The sequence below is a fragment of the Phocoena sinus genome, chromosome 2 (assembly GCF_008692025.1).
Source record: "Phocoena sinus isolate mPhoSin1 chromosome 2, mPhoSin1.pri, whole genome shotgun sequence".
Lineage (NCBI taxonomy): Eukaryota > Metazoa > Chordata > Mammalia > Artiodactyla > Phocoenidae > Phocoena > Phocoena sinus.
Genome location: NC_045764.1, coordinates 76,061,047 through 76,081,419, shown reverse-complemented (window position 1 = coordinate 76,081,419; position 20,373 = coordinate 76,061,047).

Here is a 20,373-nt window from a genome sequence, read left to right as displayed (position 1 = left end):
GCCAACTATAGTTAATAATACTGGTAAGCATTTTGCAATATATAAGTGTATCAAATCAACATGTATACACCTTAAACTTACACAATGTTATATGTTGGTTATATTTCAATAAAGCTGGAAAATATTTAAAACTAACTAAATAAAAGTAAACAATTCAGTGGCATTTAGTAAATTCACAGTGCTGTGCAACTATTACCACCATCTACTTCCAAGACATATTCATATGACAAATAAGAAATAAAAAACTTGTAATTCATGAATTAGAACGTTTCAATGACATTTAATTAGTCTTCATCTATCTGGCATCCTGCTTCAGGAGGCTGAATTAAAAGTATAAGTATTAATAGTATTAATACTAATAATAATTTGGAATTCCTACTTCTTTTTGCTGTGTATTTTTTACAGTTTATCACCATATGCTTCTTTAATTCTCATTTTGAAAAATGAATTATTATAGTTTTTAAATTTTTATTAATTTTATTTATTTGTTTGTTTATTTATTTATTGCGGTACGCGGGCCTCTCACTGCTGTGGCCCCTCCCGCCGCGGAGCACAGGCTATGGCCGCACAGGCTCAGCGGCCATGGCTCATGGGCCCAGCCGCTCCGCGGCAGCACTTGGGATCCTCCCGGACAGGGGCACGAACCCGCGTCCCTTGCATTGGCAGGCGGACCCTCAACCACTGCGCCACCAGGGAAGCCCCACAGTATTGTTTATAGTTAATTCCAGTGGTTGGAGGCAAATGGCACCTTCTCTTTAATTTCAACTGGAAAAAAACCAAAATCGTGTTTTACATTGCCAAGGTGATCACCAAAAATTACATTTAAGATTGTATCTCTTTTTATTTAAAAACATACATTCATTGCATACCAGCATCATAATGAATGGTATTCCAATGTTACAAGTTTGAAACACTTTTTTTTTGACATTTTAACTTACTACATTTTTGGTATTTTGTAAATGTATGGGAAACTGATGAAATGTGGAAATATAAGGTCTGCATTTATACCATCATAGACAGTCTGGGTTGGACTCCCAGCTTTACCATTTATAAGCTGTGTGGCTTTGGCCAAGTTATTTCACCTTTCTAACCTCAGTGTTTCTTTTCTTAAATGAGAATGATAAAATATGTCCCTCATGAGACTGTTTTGATGATTAAATTTAAATTATTTAATATTTGTAAAGTTATTATAACAGTGTCTGGCTGTTGCTACATAAGTGTTTAAATAATTGCTATATAAGTGTTTAATTAAACATATATAAATATTATGGTTCTTCCATGAACACTCGTCCATTTGAAAGCAGTGATTAATAGCATTATTTCCTTAGCTACAATACACAGCTTTGATACTACCAGTATAAAAGAAAGTTACCCTCAAGTTTTAATAGTGAGAAATTCAGCTAGGATGTATATGGCCGTATGCAGTATATTATACAAGTAATACTGTATGAAAATGCTTCTTGCACAACTTAAAGCCAACCCTGGTAAACATTTTAAATTTTCCAGCTCCTAATAAACTGCCTGCTGCATGTCTCACTGTCATGCCAAACTCAATTATGTGTAACTTATCTCTGATAATGGCACCACCACCCTCTCAGTAACCTGGGATGGAGAGTGGAATCATCTCATATTCTTCTTCTCTTGTCTACTCATAAACAGTCACCAAGAATTGATTCTTCCCTAAAAATATTTTTCTTCTGCCTTTAATCCATCCCTACCCATTACTGTCACTCCAATTTACACAATTATTTTCTCTTGCTCGGTGGACTTCTAATCCATCTCACTCCAGTCTCTCTCACTTCTGGTACTGCTTTCAAACCTCACCTCAGTCCGCTGAAATTTTCTTCCAACACCATCACTCTCAAGGAGCTACTCTTCCTGGGGCCATCAAAGATATGTTAGGGGCTTTCCTGGTGGCACAGCAGTTAAGAATCGGCCTGACAATGCAGAGGACACGAGTTCGAGCCCTGGTCCGGGAAGATCCCACACGCCGCGGAGCAACTAAGCCCGCGCACCACAACTACTGAGCCTGTGCTCTGCAGTCACGAGCCACAGAAACTGAGCTCGCGAGCCACAACTACTGAAGCCCGCGTGCCTAGAGCCCGTGCTGTGCAACAAGAGAAGCCACCGCAATGAGAAACCCATGCATTGAAACAAAGAGAAGCTCCTGCTCGCTGCAACTAGAGAAAGCATGCATGCAGTAACGAAGACACAACGCAGCCAAAAATTAAAAAAAAAAGAAAAGAAAAAGATCTGTTAGTTACTGATGCCACTACACACTTTCACTCCTTATCTAACTAGACCTCTTGGTCAATTAACGTTCTCTCCTCAAAATTCCCTCCTCCCGTGTTTCCCAAGACTGTGCTCTCTCCTGATCTTCCTCCTCACTTTTTTTTTTTGCGGTACGCGGGCCTCTCAGTGTTGTGGCCTCTCCCATTGCGGAGCACAAGCTCCGGACGCGCAGGCTGAGCAGCCATGGCTCACGGGCCCAGCCGCTCCACAGCATGTGGGATCTTCCTGGACTGGGACACAAACTCGTGTCCCCGGCGAACTCTCAATCACTGCGCCACCAGGGAAGCCCCCACCTTACTTTTTTTTTTAAGTTTATTTTTTAACATCTTTATTAAAGTATAACTGCTTTACAATGGTGTATTAGTTTCTGCTGTATAACAAAGTGAATCAGCTATACAGATACATATGTCCCCATGTCTCCTCCCTCTTGAGTCTCCCTCCAACCCTCCCTATCCCACCCCTCTAGGAGGTCAAAAAGCACCAAGCTGATCTCCCTCTGCTATGCAGCTGCTTCCCACTAGTTATCTATTTCACACTTGGTAGTGTATATATGTCCATGCCACTCTCTCACCTCGTCCCAGCTTACCCTTCCCCCTCCCCGTGTCCTCAAGTCCATTCTGTATGTCTGCGTCTCTATTCCTGTCCTGCCCCTAGGTTCTGCAGAACCTTTTTTTTTTCCAGACTCCATATATATGTGTTAGCATTTGGTATTTGTTTTTCTCTTTCTGACTTACTTCACTCTATATAACAGACTCTAGGTCCATCCACCTAACTACAAATAAATCAATTTCATTTCTTTTTACAGCTGAGTAATATTCCATCGTATATATGTGCCACATCTTCTTTATCCATTCATCTGTTGATGGACACTTAGGTTGCTTCCATGTCCTGGCTATTGTAAACAGAACTGCAATGAACATCGCGGTACATGACTCTTTTTGAATTATGGTTTTCTCAGGGTATATGCCGAGCAGTGGAATTGCTAGGTCATGCTGTAGTTCTACTTTTAGTTTTATAAGGAAGCTCCATACTGTTCTCCATAGTGGCTGTATCAACTTACATGTTAGATAAGGAGTGAAAGTGTGTAGTGGCATCGATAACTAACAGATCTTTTTTTTTTTAGATTTAATTTTTGGCTGCATTGTGTCTTCGTTACTGTAAGAGGGTTCCCTTTTCTCCACACCCTCTCCAGCATTTATTGTTTGTAGATTTTTTCATGACAGCCATTCTGACTGGTATGGGGTGATACCTCATTGAAGTTTTGATTTGCATTTCTCTAATGATTAGTGATGTTGAACATCCTTTCATATGTTTGTGGGCAATATGTATATCTTCTTTGGAGAAATGTCTATTTAGGTCTTCTGCCCATTTTTGGAGTGGGTTGTTTGTTTTTTTGATATCGAGCTGCATTAGCTGCTTGTAACTTTTGGAGCTTAATCCTTTGTCAGTTGTTTCATTTGCAAATAGTTTCTCCCATTCTGAGGGTTGTCCTTTTGTCTTGTTTATGGTTTCCTTTGCTTTGCAAAAGCTTTTAAGTTTCATTAGATCCCATTTGCTTATTTTTGTTTTTATTTTCATTTCTCTAGGAGATGGGTCAAAAAGGATCTTACTGTGATTTATGTCATAGAGTATTCGGCCTATGTTTTCCTCTAAGAGTTTGGTAGTGTCTGGCCTTAAAGACCTTAAAGACAATTAGGTCTTTAATCCATTTTGAGTTTATTTTTGTGTATGGTGTTAGGGAGTGCTAATTTCATTCTTTTACAGGTAGCTGTCCAGTTTTCCCAGCACCACTTATTGAAGAGACTGTCTTTTCTCCATTGTATATTCTTGCCTCCTTTATCAAGAAAAAGGTGACAACATGTGCGTGGGTTTATCTCTGGGCTTTCTATCCTGTTCCATTGATCTATATTTCTGTTTTTGTGCCAGTACCATACTGTCTTGATTACTTTAGCTTTGTAGTATAGTCTGAAGTCCAGGAGCCTCTTTCCTCCATCTCTGTTTTTCGTTCTTAGGATTGCTTTGGCTATTCGGGGTCTTTTGTGTTTCCATACAAATTGTGAACTTTTTGTTCTAGCTCTGTGAAAAATGCCAGTGGTAGTTTGATAGGGATTGCATTGAATCTGTAGATTGCTTTGGGTAGTATAGTCATTTTCACAATGTTGATTCTTCCAATACAAGAACATGGTATATCTCTCCATCTGTTTGTATCATCTTTAATTTCTTTCATCAGTGTCTTATAGTTTTCTGCATACAGGTCTTTTGTCTCCTTAGGTAGGTTTATTCCTAGATATTTTATTCTTTTTGTTGGAATGGTAAATGGGAGTGTTTCCTTAATTTCACTTTCAGGTTTTTCGTCGTTAGTGTATAGGAATACCAGAGATTTCTGTGCATTAATTTTGTATCCTGCTACTTTACCAAATTCATTGATTAGCTCTAGTAGTTTTCTGGTAGCATCTTCAGGATTCTCTATGTATAGTATCATGTCATCTGCAAACAGTGACAGCTTTACTTCCTTTTTCTGATTTGCATTCCTTTTATTTCTTTTTCTGCTCTGATGGCTGTGGCTAAAATTTCCAAAACTATGTTGAATAATAGTGATGAAAGTGGACAACTTTGTCTTGTTCCTGATTTTAGAGGAAATGGTTTCAGTTTTTCACCATTAAGAACAATGTTGGCTGTGGGTTTGTCATATATGGGCTTTATTATGTTGAGGTAAGTTCCCTCTATGCCTACTTTCTGGAGGGTTTTTATCATGAATGGGTGTTGCATTTTGTCAAAAGATTTTTCTGCATCTATTTAGATGATCATATGGTTTTTCTCCTTCAATTTGTTAATATGGTTTATCACAATGATTTGTGTATATTGAAGAATCCTTGCATTCCTGGGATAAACCCCACTTGATCATGGTATATGATTCTTTTAATGTGCTTCTGGATTCTGTTTGCTAGTATTCTGTTGAGGATTTTTGCATCTATGTTCATCAGTGATATTAGCCTATACTTTTCTTTTTTTGTGACATCTTTGTCTGGTTTTGGTATCAGGGTGATGGTGGCCTTGTAGAATGAGTTTGGGAGTGTTCCTCCTTCTGCTATATTTTGGAAGAGTTCGAGAAGGATAGGTGTTAGCTCTTCTCTAAATGTCTGATAGAATTCACCTGTGAAGCCATCTGGTGCTGGGCTTTTATTTGTTGGAAGATGTGCAATCACAGTCTCAATTACAGTGCTTGTGATCGGCATGTTTATATTTTCTATTTCTTCCTGGTTCAGTCTTGGCAGGTTGTGCTTTTCTAAGAATTCGTCCATTTCTTCCAGGTTGTCCATTTTATTGGCCTAGAGTTTCTTGTAGTAATCTCTCATGATCCTTTGTATTTCTGCAGTGTCAGTTGTTACTTCTCTTTTTGCATTTCTAATTCTATTGATTTGAGTCTTCTCCCTTTTTTTCTTGATGAGTCTGGCTAATGGTTTATCAATTTTGTTTACCTTCTCAAAGAACCAGATTTTAGTTTTATTGATCTCTGCTATCATTTCCTTCATTTCTTTTTCATTTATTTCTGATCTGTTCTTTATGATTTCTTTTCTTCTGCTAACTTTGGGTTTTTTTGGTCCTTCTTTCTCTAGTTCCTTTAGGTGTAATATTAGGTTGTTTATTTGAGATGTTTCTTGTTTCTTGAGGTAGGGTTGTATTGCTATAAGCTTCCCTCTTAGAACTGCTTTTGCTGAATCCCATAGGTTTTGGGTCATCATGTTTTCATTGTCATTTGTTTCTAGGTATTTTTTGATTTCCTCTTTGATTTCTTCAGTGATCTCTTGGTTATTTAGTAGTGTATTGTTTAGCCTCCATGTGTTCGTATTTTTTACAGACTTTTTCCTGTAATTGATATCTACTCTCATAGCATTGTGGTCAGAAAAGATACTTGATACAATTTCAATTTTCTTAAATTTACCAAAGCTTGACTTGTGACTCAAGATATGATCTATCCTGGAGAATGTTCCATGAGCACTTGAGAAGAAAGTGTATTCTGTTGTTTTTGGATGGAATGTCCTATAAATTTCAATTAAGTCCATCTTGTTTAATGTATCATTTAAAGCTTGTGTTTCCTTATTTATTTTCATTTTGGATGATCTGTCCATTGGTGAAAGTGGGGTGTTAAAGTCCCCTACTATGACTGTGTTACTGTCGATTTCCCCTTTTATGGTTGTTAGCATTTGCCTTATGTATTGAGGTGCTCCTCGGTTGGGTGCATACATATTTACAATTGTTCTCTCTTCTTCTTGGATTGGTCCCTTGATCATTATGTAGTGTCCTCCTTTGTCTCTTGTAATAGTCTTTATTTTAAAGTCTATTTTGTCTGATATGAGAATTGCTACTCCAGCTTTCTTTTGATTTCCATTTGCATGGAATATCTTTTTCCATTCCCTCACTTTCAGTCTGTATGTGTCCCTAGGTCTGAAGTGGGTCTCTTGTAGGCAGCATATGTATGGGTCTTGTTTTTGTATCCATTCAGCCAGTCTATGTCTTTTGGTTGGAGCATTTAATCCATTTATATTTATGGTAGTTATCAATATATATGTTTTTATTACCATTTTCTTAATTGTTTTGCTTTTGTTTTTGTTGGTCTTTTCCTTTTCTTGTGTTTCATACCTAGAGAAGTTCGTTTAGCATTTGTTGTAAAGCTGGTTTGGTGATGCTGAATCCTCCTAGCTTTTGCTTGTCTGTAAAGGTTTTAATTTCTCCATCGAATCTGAATGAAATCCTTGCTGGGTAGAGTAATCTTGATTGTAGGTTTTTCCCTTTCATCACTTTAAATATGTCCTGCTACTCCCTTCTAGCTTTCAGAGTTTCTGCTGAAAGATCAGCTGTTAACCTTATGGGGAACTCCCTTGTATGTTATTTGTTGTTTTTCCCTTTCTACTTTTAATATTTTTCTTTGTATTTAATTTCTGATAGTTTGATTAATATGTGTCTTGGCATGTTTCTCCTTGTATTTATCCTGTATGGGACTCTCTATGCTTCCTGGACTTGATTGATTATTTCCTTTCCCATATTAGGGAAGTTTTCAACTATAATCTCTTCAAATATTTTTTCCATCCTTTTCTTTTACTCTTCTTCTTTTGGGACCCATATAATTCAAATGTTGGTGAGTTTAATGTTGTCCCAGGAGTCTCTGAGACTGTCCTCAATTCTTTTCATTCTTTTTTCTGCTCTGTGGTAGTTATTTCCACTATTTTATCTTCCAGGTCACCTATCTGTTCTTCTGCCTCAGTTATTCTGCTGTTGATTCCTTCTAGAGAATTTTAAATTTCATTTATTGTGTTGTTCATCACTGTTTGTTTGCTCTTTAGATCTTCTATGTCCTTGTTAAACGTTTCTTGTATTTTCTCCATTCTATTTCTAAGATTTTAGATCATCTTTACTATCATTACTCTGAATTCTTTTTCAGGTAGACTGCCTATTTCCTCTTCATTTGTTTCGTCTGGTGGGTTTTTGCCTTGCTCCTTCATCTGCTGTGTGTTTCTCTGTCTTTTAATTTTGTTTAACTTACTGTGTTTGGGGTCTCCTTTTCACAGGCTGCAAGTTCGTGGTTCCCGTTGTTTTTGGTGTCTGCCCCCAGTGGCTATGGTTGGTTCAGTGGGTTATGTAGGCTTCCTGGTGGAGGGGACTGGTGCCTGTGTTCTGGTGGATGAGGCTGGATCTTGTCTTTCCGGTGGGCAGGACTGCATCCGGTTGTGTGTTTTGGGGTGTCTGTGACCTTATTATGATTTTAGGCAGCCTCTCTGCTAATGGGTGTGGTTGTGTTCCTATCTTGTTAGTTGTTTCTCTAGGGTGTCCAGCACTGTAGCTTGCTGGTTGTTGAGTGGAGCTGGGTCTTAGTGTTGAGATGGAGATCTCTGGGAGAGCTTTCACCGTTTGATATTATGTGGAGCCAGTGGTGGATATTACGTGGTCTCTGGTGGACCAATGTCCTGAACTCGGCTCTCCCACCTCAGAGGCACAGGCTTGACACCCAGCCGGAGCACCAAGACCCTGTCAACCACACGGCTCAGAAGAAAAGGGAGAAAAAAAGAAAGAAAGGAAGGAAGAAAGAAAGAGAAAGAAAGAAAGAAAGAAAGAAAAGAAAAGAAAGTTATTAAAATAAAAAATAAAAGTAAATTATTAAAAATAAAAAAAAATTGAAAAGTGGTACAAAAAAAGAAAGACAGAAGAGAGCAACCAAACCAAAAAACAAATCCACCAAATGAAAACAAACACTAAAAATTATACTAAAAAAAAAAAATAGAAAAATAAACAGAACCCTAGGACAAATGGTAAAAGCAAATCTATACAGACAAAATCACACAAAGAAGCATACACATACACACTCACAAAAAGAGAAAAATATATATAAATATATTTTTTAAAAAGTGAGCAACCAAATCAATAAACAAATCTACCAATGATAATAAACTCTAAATAGTAAACTAAGATAAACATAAACCAGAAACAAATATGATTTAGAAAGCAAACCCCAAGTGTCCTGTTTCTCCCAAAGTCCACTGCCTCAATTTTGGGATGATTCTTTGTCTCTTCAGGTATTCCACAGATGCAGGGTTCATCAAGTTCATTGTGGAGATTTAATCCACTGCTCCTGAGGTTGCTGGGAGAAATTTCCCTTTCTCTTCTTTGTTCGCACAGCTCCCAGGGTTCAGCTTTGGATTTGGCCCCGCCTCTGCGTGTAGGTCGCCTGAGAGCGTCTGTTCTTCGCTCAGACAGGACGGGGTTAAAGGAGCAGCTGATTAGGGGGCTCTGGCTCACTCAGGCCGTGGCGGGGAAGGGAGGGGTACAGGATGCGCAGCGAGCCTGCGGCGGCAGAGGCCGGCATGACGTTGCACCAGTCTGAGGCGTGCCATATGTTCTCCCGGGGAAGTTGTCCCTGGATCCCGGGACCCTGGCAGTGGCAGGCTGCACAGGCTCCCGGGAGGGGAGGTGTGGAGAGTGACCTGTGCTTGCACACAGGATTCTTGGTGGCTGCAGCAGCAGCCTTAGTGTCTCATGCCCCTCTCTGGTGTCTGCACTGATAGCCGTGGCTTGCACCCGTCTCTGGAGCTCGTTTAGGCAGTGCTCTGAATCCCCTCTCCTCACGCACCCTGAAGCAACGGTCTCTTGCCTCTTAGGCAGGTCCAGACTTTTTCCCGTACTCCCTCTAGTCTACCTGTGGCACACTAGCCCCTTCAGGCTGTGTTCACGCCACCAGCCCTCTCCCTGTGCTCGGACCCGAAGACCGAGCCTCAGCTCCCAGCCCCGCCCCCCCCTCCCCCCAGCGGGTGAGCAGACAACCCTCTCATGCTGGTGAGTGCTGGTCGGCACCGATCCTCTGTGAGGAAATCTCTCCGCTTTGCCCTCCACACCCTTGTTGCTGTGCTCTCCCCCATGGCTCCGAAGCTTCCCCCCCTCCGCCACCTGCCGTCTCTGCCCGCAAAGGGCCTTCCTAGTGTGTGGAAACATTTCCTCCTTCACAGTTCCCTCCCGGAGGTGCAGGTCCTGTCCCTATTCTTTTGTCTCTGTTTTTTCTTTTTTCTTTTGCCCTATCCAGGTACGTGGGGAATTTCTTGCCTTTTGGGCAGCCTGAGGTCTTCTGCCAGCGTTCAGTAGGTGTTTTGTTCCACATGTAGATGTAGTTCTGATGTATTTGTGGGGAGGAAGGTGATCTCCACGACTTACTCCTCCACCTCTTGAAGGTCTCTTCCTCCTTACTTTTAACTGTACTTCTGCATCTCTTCCCTGGGGCTTTTTCTTCTCTTTATCCTTTAGATATTGGTGTTCCTCAGGACATCATCTTTGGCTTTATCTTCTCATTCTTCACTTGCATGATTATTTTTTACTACCTCCAAATGTCTATGACTCACTAGGCTGTAAATCCATGAAAACAAAGCCTGGGTCTGTCTTGTTCTGAATTCTACCCCACTGCCTAGCACATAGTCCACACTTCTCCTGCACCTGTGCCCCAAGCACCAGCCCTATATCCTAGTTGCATCATGTGCCAGCTGTGCAACCTTGAGTAAGTTAAGGCACCTGTACCACAGTTTCCTAATGTTTACAATGGGGAGAGTAGTAATACCTACCTCAGAAGTTTGAGAGTTATATAAATTAATAGAGGTAAGGCACTGAGAATATTGCAAGGCATATAGCAAGCACTGTAATGTTTTAGGTGTTGTTACATATCTAACTTATACTAGCCAATGCCTTCCTGTCTTTACATGGCCACACTAAATTCGATATCTTTACATATTTTATTTTCTCCATGTGGAATTTCAATAATTCATTTTAAGACACTTTTTTTTGGTTAGGATTTTGCTTTCTGTATAAAAGAGGAATCAGAGAGGAAAAGCACTTAGAAAATCCACTTTTGGGGAAAAGAGAACAATGGAAAATGGTATTTACAAGTTAAGGCATTTAGAAGGCATGTAATAAATGTCACTTTCCTTTCAAATGTAAAGGAATAGATATTATTAAACATACGGCTGTTTCTCCTTTGTAAAATCTTCACTAACTTCACCACTAGACAAAATTAATATATACCATGTCCATACTTATAAAGTAGCTATGTCAAACTGTATTGTATTTGTTTATTTTAAATCTTCCCTAATTCTTAAAGATAATAATGAATCACATGTTATAGGGGTTTTGAAAACAGAACCTCAGAGAGTTAAGCAAATATATATTCAACAAATGTTTATTGAATCTTAATGCCAGAATAGGATCCATTTTACTAATTTATTCAAAACCTAGGAGTGACCCCCTCCCCACTTCCTAAAATCCTGATATCTTATTCTAACATTCAAGATGCTCCACAAAATTCATTTGTCCAAACTTTTCTCTCTTCTCCTTTCAATGAAACTTCTACTCCACACTATCAAACTACACTTGGGAACTCCAAACTATCTTCAACTTTCCCCCTTCTATGCTTTTTGTCACCTCGGTTTCTTTTCTGCTCATACAGTATATTAAAAAAAAAAAAAAAAGACAATGGACCCAAAGTGGAGTCACTTATGCTAAGCCCCATGTCAACAAACCAAGATTCTTAATTGTTTCAGTTCTCCCAGAAATGGAATCTTTAACCAGTAAATCAGGAAGCACCCGATCAGCACTTGTTAGGTAATGTGCCCATTAGTCCCCTGCTATCCTGTAAACGAAAGTAACTTTGCAATAACCAACACCTTTTTTTGCCTAGTATCACTTCCTTGTTTTCACTCTCTTCTGCCTATAAAAGCCTTTCATTTTGTAGAGCTCTTCAGAGCTCCTTTCCATCTGCTAGATTGGATGCTTCCTGATTCAAATCAAGCTTTGTTCAAATAAACTCTTAAAATGTTTAATATGCTTCAGTTTACCTTTTAACATGTATTTCATATATAGTCTTAAAGTGCTGGTTACAACCTGGTAGCTCATAAACCAAATTAGATTCACAGACAAGCTCAGTTTCATTTGTAGTTAAAAAATTTTTTCTTAATTATATGTCACTATTCAACAGTTAGGAGCTTTCATGTTAAAACCTAGATGCCAGATTTTCTGTGAAAGCTGAAAGGTTAAGCAGACTTAAGTTGTCACAAAACAGAAGTTGGTTAAAACTGAGTAGAGGCTGCCCTCCTTGGATGGGGCTGGTCTAATGTCACCCCAGTCTGCACTACCACTGTCAATATTTGACCTTCTGATGCTTGATTTAAGAATTAGACCAAGTTCCAAATAGTCCTGTTTTCCTAGACCCCTGGGGCCCCCTAATCTCAATCACATTTTAGTCCAAAACACCTATTATTTATATCCTTCATCTGCAGTTAATCACTTGTTACTTTATAGAAACTCTCATTATTATTTTGATGTTACAGAGGGCTTGGATAAAGAGGCTTTGAGGCAAAGCAGAGGGCACTCAAAAAACTTTACAGGGTGACAATGATAATTATTGGTTATTCATTCAACAAATATTTGTTCTGCTCCTGGTTTGGGGTTTTCCAGACCACCAAGACAATATTCTTGATGCAGTGCCAGGCACCAAGATAAGCAATTCCCATACATGATCCCATTTAACTCTTCGCAACAATGCTATGAAGTAGATTCCCATTTTACATATGAGGAAGCAGGGGCAGACCAGACATCTAAACCAAGTATGTTTGACTCCGAATCTTGTTGTCTAGTCTTTTGAATTACTGGATAAATTCATCCTTATTATCACTGCCATGGTCCAGAATCTACTTCTTGGCTTCGAAGGTCAAGAAGCTTGATTTCTCTCACTGCAACCTGAGATGATCAGATGACAAAGACTAACTCTTAGGAACTAAACTCTCAAGGGACTTACGTCTTGATCAAAATGTCACCTTATTGTTTTATAAGTGAGACATTCATGGTAGCAAGTCAATACATTCTTTTTTTTAAATCTTCGATGCTTCAGAAGGGAAGTCACAACTGAAAGTGGCTTAGGTAAGCAAGGCATCAGTGCAGAATAAAGTAATTGAATGATTTTACTGACTAGTTCATCCAACTATCCAACTGACTATGCCACACAAGAATCTATCAAGGTACCAGACAGGTGCCAGGCCATCCACCTGTTCAGGTGCCCCCCAACCTTAGATGGTGATTGAAGCATATTGTGACGAACCCTTATGTTTTGGGATCTTCTCTAGACTCCACACAGACTAACATCTCCCTTTCTGTTATTATTATTTGCTTTCTTCAGTTATAATATAATTGATTAGGCCACAACTTCTTATGCCTATTCAGACTTTGACTTAATTTCCAGGCCTTACTTTTGCTTCTTTTGGACTTGGAAAGAATTCTGTTTTCTAAGGGAACTATGACAAATAGTTAAACTGATTCATTTTAGACTGATTTAGTTTTTTAATTCTCACTTTTCTGGGAAGCATCTTATAGTAGCCCTTACTCACTGCTTCAGGTTCCCATTTTTATTTCATTTGCAAATGTTTATGTTTTGTCTTCCTAACCGGATTGTAACCAATTTGAGGGCAGTGACAACAATGATATATTTGAAGAGCTTTACTATCTGTTCCCATTTTATTCACAAAACCACATAGCAAAATCATTCATGCTAATATTTTTCCCCTGCTTTTTTTTTCTTTTACAAAAGGTGAAAACTGAAGTTAGCAGAAGTAAATTGACCTACCCAAGCTTATAAAATTAGTCAATGGCAAGACCAGGTTCTAGTCCCAGTTCCTGTAGTCTCTGTTCATCACGCGTTCTACTATTGGTTCGTTGGCCAAAAAGTTCTGTAACATCTTACGGAAAAACCCAAATGAACTTTTTGGCCAACCCAATACATTAGGCTGCTTCTGCATGACCATGCTTAATATTCTCTTCTGAGCCCCAGAACACCACATTGTAAATATTGAATAAATAATCACGGAGGTTTTTTTATTGTAATTATAAGCCAGTGAGTCATAATTCTTATTATATGTATCTTAACATATCAACTATATGTCTCAATAATGCAAATGGTTATTATCTGATATTGTTCTAGATGTGTATTTCTCAACACATGGCTAGTGGCATATCAGCATCAGAGTCACTTAGGATGCCTGTCCAAACAGCAGATTCCTGGGTTTTTCTCCAGTTTTGTTGAATGAAACTTCCTGGGGATGGAGTCCAGAAATATGCCTATTAATAGGTGTCCCACCTAAGAGTTAATCATGCTGAAGTTTGACAATCACTGTTCCAAATAAACATAATGAGGGATAGAGTGAATATAAAATACCAGGTTCTCTAGGAAAGGCAATGTCAACTTATAAAAATAGATATATTTCAACATATAAAAACAATAAAGAAGAGGATACATTTCCTTGATTCTAAGATAATCTCAATTGTAAGATACACCATTGATTCAATAATAGCTTTTGAAGAAAAGAGCATTAAATCCTCAAAAAATGTTTAATTCCAAACCTAGAAGATTTTAAATATTAAGAAAGTGAAACTTAGACCTGAGGAAATTCAGTACTTATATTTTAAATGGTGTAGTAAAAACAGAGGAGTTTGGAGGTGGGAAGTTGGACATGGTCTGCGTAGACTTTGAAAGCTAAGAAGAGAGAGGACACTTTAAGTTAGGGAAACAAAATGAGCTAATGATTTGGATAGGTATAATTAGTGGAGTGAACAAACCAAATCTTATAGAAAGAAGGTTGCTATTACATTTTAGTAGCTGGTAAGGGTGGTTAAAAAGAATAAGGACAGATTAAGAAAAGCTTTTACTGCCAGGTCAACTCATGATATTCAGTAGTTAAGGAAGTGCCTTTAAAGGTTTTTCAGCAGTAGGTGGAACTAAAGAAAGCACTGTTTAATCTAGCAACATCCACAAGGTACTCAAAGGAAAAGAAATTGTAGAGAAATCAGTTAGCAGGTTTACACTAACACGCTCACTAACCTAGAACAGCACCAGAGAGAATGGAAAGCAAGGCTTGGATAAACCATTGAAGAAAGTCAAATCCTGACTTGACTTGCACTTCTGGAAATATATCTGAGGAATATAATTATAAGTACAGATATAAAGATTCAGTTCCAGGGACTTCCCTGGTGGTCCAGCAGTTAAGAATCCACGTTCCCAATGCAGGGGTCCCGGGTTCAATCCCTGGTCAGAGAAATAGATCGCATATGTCACAACTAAAAATCCCGCAGGTCGTAACTAAAAAAAGATCCCGCATGCCACAACGAAGATGCTGCGTGCTGCAACTAAGCCCTGGCACAGCCAAAAAAATAAATATTAAAAAAAAAAAAAAGATTCAGTTCCAAGGACATTGATTGCGGTGAAGTTCATAATAGTTAAACAATGGAAATGATCTAAATATTTAAGAAACGGATTGGTTCAGCCACATAGTGGAATATTATTAATTCACTAGGAATCTTGCAGATGAATGGATATTAACGCACAAAAATGTTCACGATATATTGATAACTGAAACAAATGTGTTTAGAATGGTCTGATTCTTGTTTACAAAAATATGTATGTGTTCAAATGCCTAGAAAAGTTTGGGAAGGATAGACATACAATGAAGTATCACTAGTGTTATTTCTAATACTTCATTCTACATAGTGCAACGAAGGGTGTTTTTTATTTTCCTCTTTTTGCTTATCTTGTTTTCTAATTTTTCTAAAATGAATATGTTTTGGTTTTCTACTAAAAAAGCAAAATTAATTATCTCTTTACATTAAGCATTTTATATTAAAAAATAGGACTTGTTAACCATGAGGAAACTAAAACAAAACTACTTGAATCTTTTAAGCCTAGGTGACAGAGACTGATACTAATATGGAAAAATGTAGGAAGGCCAAGAACAAAAAAGCATTTTGAGATCAGGATTATATACATATCTCAAGGGAGAGTGTATAGAAAAATGACCAAAAGACTCACTTTGGAGCAGTGTGGCGTTCTGGGAGAGTAATGAAAAATAACACTGGCTATAGAAGATGAATTTAGAAACCTTTTTCTCTTGCTAAGGTTTATTTATTGGCAGTAGGAATGAGGAGGACAGGCTTCGCTTAATGCTAGAATAGTAATTCTCAAACTTTATCGTGTATCTGAATCACCTAGAGGTCTTGTTAAAACACAGACCTCTTGTTGCTGGGCTTTACACCCAGAGTTCCTGATTCTGTAATCTCGGTGGGACTAGAGAATTTACATTTTTTAACAAGAACCTAGGTGATGTTGATACTGCTAATTCCAAAACCACATTTTGAAGGCAATCATACTAGAGTTGAGAGAGATCTGGTAAATTGGTAGGTTGACAGGGGAGAAATTTGTTTGAGGAGAGAAGTCCTAAGGCATGAGATGTACTTGATTCAATGAGAAAACCTAAACCAGATGAGCAGAGCCACTTCCAGAGCCTCTTTCTCACAAGGCAGAAGAGCCCTGATCATGGAGGAGCAAGGAGGCTCTAGGGAAGGGAACTGGGTTGGGATGGTACAGTGAGAAAGAGCTGGAGTGTGGGGAATTAAAAAAAACAAAAACAGAAACAAACCTTAATAGCTGGTATAATACCAAGGGAGCAAGGATTCTGAGTTGAAGGTGATGGACCATATTCCTTTAATTCATTCCTGGTGAAACCCATCTGGACCCATATTTAGGTCCTACTTTTAAAAAAGACTACATAAGTAAAATTGAGAAAACTGTTTTATTAATACCGTAGCATTTTAGAGCTACAATAAAAGGGAAAAGAAGGTCATTTCCCTCCAGTCACCATCACACATCTTTAACACCACCAGAACAGACTAGCATCTGGTGAAACAGCATGTAGTAGAAGCAGCACCTGGTAGAATATCATAGGATTGAATTTGTTTCTGAACAGGTGTGAGACTCCTCATGGGGGCTCTCAGAAATAATTAAATAGGGGATGTACTTTACAGGAGGCTGGAGTTTCTGCATAGTCAGTTGAGGGCCAGAGCCAGGGCAATTTGAGTTACATGGAAACCCTTGATTTTTTTTTTTAATCTTCTTATTTATTTTTTAACATCTTTGAGTATAATCGCTTTAAAATTGTGTGTTAGTTTCTGCTTTATAACAAAGTGAATCAGCTATACATATACATATACCCCATATCTCCTCCCTCTTGCATCTCCCTCCCACCCTCCCTATCCCACCCTTCTAGGCGGTCACAAAGCACCAAGCTGATCTCTCTGTGCTATGCAGCTGCTTCCCACTAGCTATCTATTTTACACTTGGTAGTGTATATATGTCCATGCCACTCTCTCACTTCATCCCAGCTTACCTTTCCCCCTCCCTGTGTCCTCAAGTCCATTTTCTACGTCTGCGTCTTTATTCCTGTCCTGCCCCTAGGTTCTTCATATCCATTTTTTTTTTAGATTCCATATATATGTGTTAACATATGGTATTTGTTTTTCTCTTTCTGACTTACTTCACTCTGTATGACAGGCTCCAGGTCCTTCCACCTCACTACAAATAACTCAATTTCATTTCTGTTTTATGGCTGAGTAATATTCCATTGTATGTATATGCCACATCTTCTTTACCCATTCATCTGTCAATGGACACTTAGGTTGCTTCCATGTCCTGGCTATTGTAAATAGAGCTGCAATGACCACTGTGGTACATGACTCTTTTTGAATTATGGTTTTCTCAGGGTATATGCCCAGTAGTGGGATTGCTGGGTCATATGGTAGTGCTATTTTTAGTTTTTAAGGAACCTCCATACTGTTCTCCATAGTGGCTGTATCAATTTACATCCCCACCAACAGTACAAGAGGGTTCCCTTTTCTCTACACCCTCTCCAGCATTTATTGTTTGTAGATTTTTTGATTATGGCCATTCTGACTGGTATGAAGTGATACCTCACTGTAGTTTTGATCTGAATTTCTCTAATGATTAGTGATGTTGAGCAGTCTTTCATGTGTGAAACCCTTGATTTTAACTCAGAATTTTATCACTCTCTCTTGGGTAGAAAGCTAAGAGAAGAGGAGTAAAGGTATATATGCCCTGTACCTGTGCAATAATCTGCTCAGAGCCAATTTTGATTCAGCTAACAATAAAGAACCATCACAGTTTTAGTAGAACCATCAACAAAATAAAAGCAAGATATTCGAACCTTAGTTCTAATAGGTTTATGCAGGATAAAATGAGGAACACAAAACCATAGGCTGGGGAATAACTAGAATGCTGTTACAGTCTACTAGGGAGGTGGTAAGGACTCAGCTATGAAGTGGCTATAGGTGAATGAAATAGTAAAGGGGTGTACAATATCAGCAAGACTTGATAGATGAGATAATAGTAAATAAATTAGGGTAAAAGTCAAATATAGCATCAATTTTTCTGTCATGGTAGCTAGAAAAGCTATGATCCAACTATGAAAAATAGAATTTTAAAAGAATTATCATTTTGAGAGAGATTTTTTTTGGATTTCTTAAGCCTGAGGTAATAATCAATCTGTGATTTTAATTAGGGGAGAATAGCTTAATTCCTCTTTAATTACCTCACACTAAAGATTTTTTTCTCATCTGAATCTTTTTAAGTTACTGCTTGTACTACTCCTTTAGTATTAATTATTAATTAACTTGTATTCTCAATGACCAATTCATGTGAATGTCTTACTTCCCAAAGCAGATTTTGCTCTCCCAAAGAATAAAACCAATGTTTTACACTTGTATCCCCCACATCTCATACTCTGGCACTGTAACTCCATACTGACTAAGTAATACTATTTTATAGCACATGGTTCAGATATTCTTTGAAAAATATAAAGGATATATAAAAAATTATGTTCAATATTCTGAGATGAAAGGTCAGGATGCCATCAAACAATATAAAGGAACTAGAAAGAACTCTTGTAAATTTAATATACAATAGTGTCAATAAACAATGCATTTAAAATAATTGAAAGACAAATTTGAGGAAATCTCTTAGAAAGAAAAGATCAATAAAATTATAGAAAAGATAAGATTAATAAAAGAAATGAAAAAAGAGATTTCCCAGAACCGAAGGACATGATCTACATTGAATGTGATCACCAAATACCCAGCCCAATGAATAAAGCAAGACCCACCCAAAGGTATATCAAATACTGAAATGTCAGAACACCAAGAAGAAAGAGAAGATCAAATAAATGTCAAAGAAATAGGTTATATACAAAGGATCCAGAGTCCAATAGTATCAGACTACTCTACAATCACCTACAAGCTAGAAGACAGTTGATCAATGACTAAAATGAAGAAAAAGTATCTCCAATGTTGAGTTGTATATCCAGCCAAACTATAAAATGTAAAGGTAGAATAAAGGTCTAGCTATTTTCAAACAAACATGACCTACAAAAATGGGCTTCCTATGCACTCTTTCTCAGGAAGCTGAGAATATGTTCCACCAAATCAAGGAAACAGGGAGACAGGAGATCAAAGACAGAAAGTAATCAACATGTAAGAGAGGAAGAAGGAATTCCTAAAACAACAGTAAAGAGAAATCCCAGGATGACAGCTGTGCAGCAGGCCTATAAAACAAGTCCAGATCAGAGCAAGGGGAGTGTTCCAGGAGAGATGTACCCAAGATTAAAATGGGTGTGAGAAGTAACTTGATATGATTGACCGTACTGGTAAGTCTGCCTGAGTTAGTGGTAGGTGAAGAGTAAAGCAAACAAACAAAATAATGAGGCAATTGTTAATTCCAGGGAAAACAAAACTTTAACAAAAAAAGTAATCACAGTCACAGTAAAATACCTGATTTAGTGGTGAATAACATATATATAACTCTAGTGCTTTAAATTTTGAGTACTTTGATCAAAAATTTGAAATAATTGGGAGGTTGGCGCAAGAGAAGGAAGAATGGTGTGAGAGAAAAGAACCAAATCCCCATCTTTCATGGGAATAAATCAATAAACAATATCTACAATTTTTAAACGAAGAAATCAGAGTGGAATCATGTTACTCAGAAATATGGATATAAGGAGCTAAAAATATCTAGGAGTTGAATGGGACTGCTTCATTGTGGAGGCATAGAGCAGAGAACTGCTTTGTTTGTACATAAACTATTCGATTTTAACACTATTACATCTGTAACTCTTTTAACACTATTACATCTGTAACTCTGACAAATAATTTAAGAATTTTGGATAGTAACCAGCTTATTTTAAAATGGTATCTTTTATCTCACAATTAACTAAAGATGCAAATAAACAAAAAAGAATGAAACATTTTCCAGTTTATTATCTTCTGACATCTGTCCCTAAATGCCACTCCCCACCTCCCTTAGAAAAATACTATGTTCATTTTCACAAACTTAAATACATATATTTGGTCATCTTGACTTACATAATTGCTGACAACATATGAAAAGAAAAACTGGTTCTGTTTGTTATAAATAAGTTATTAAATTATGCATGTGAACATTTGAAACATACACTAATAAAAACTACCAGAGCAAGAAGGCTTATCTAAGTAGCATCTTTGAAAAATGAAAGGTCATTATTTGAGATGCTTGTTTCATGATTTTTAGCTCTTCTATGGTTTCTGGCCTATAAACGATTCATTCATTCAATTTTTTTTCATGTAATACACCTTTACAAATTTCTTTTTTATAGTCAAGGCACCTTGCTAAGTTCCGAATTTCCTGAA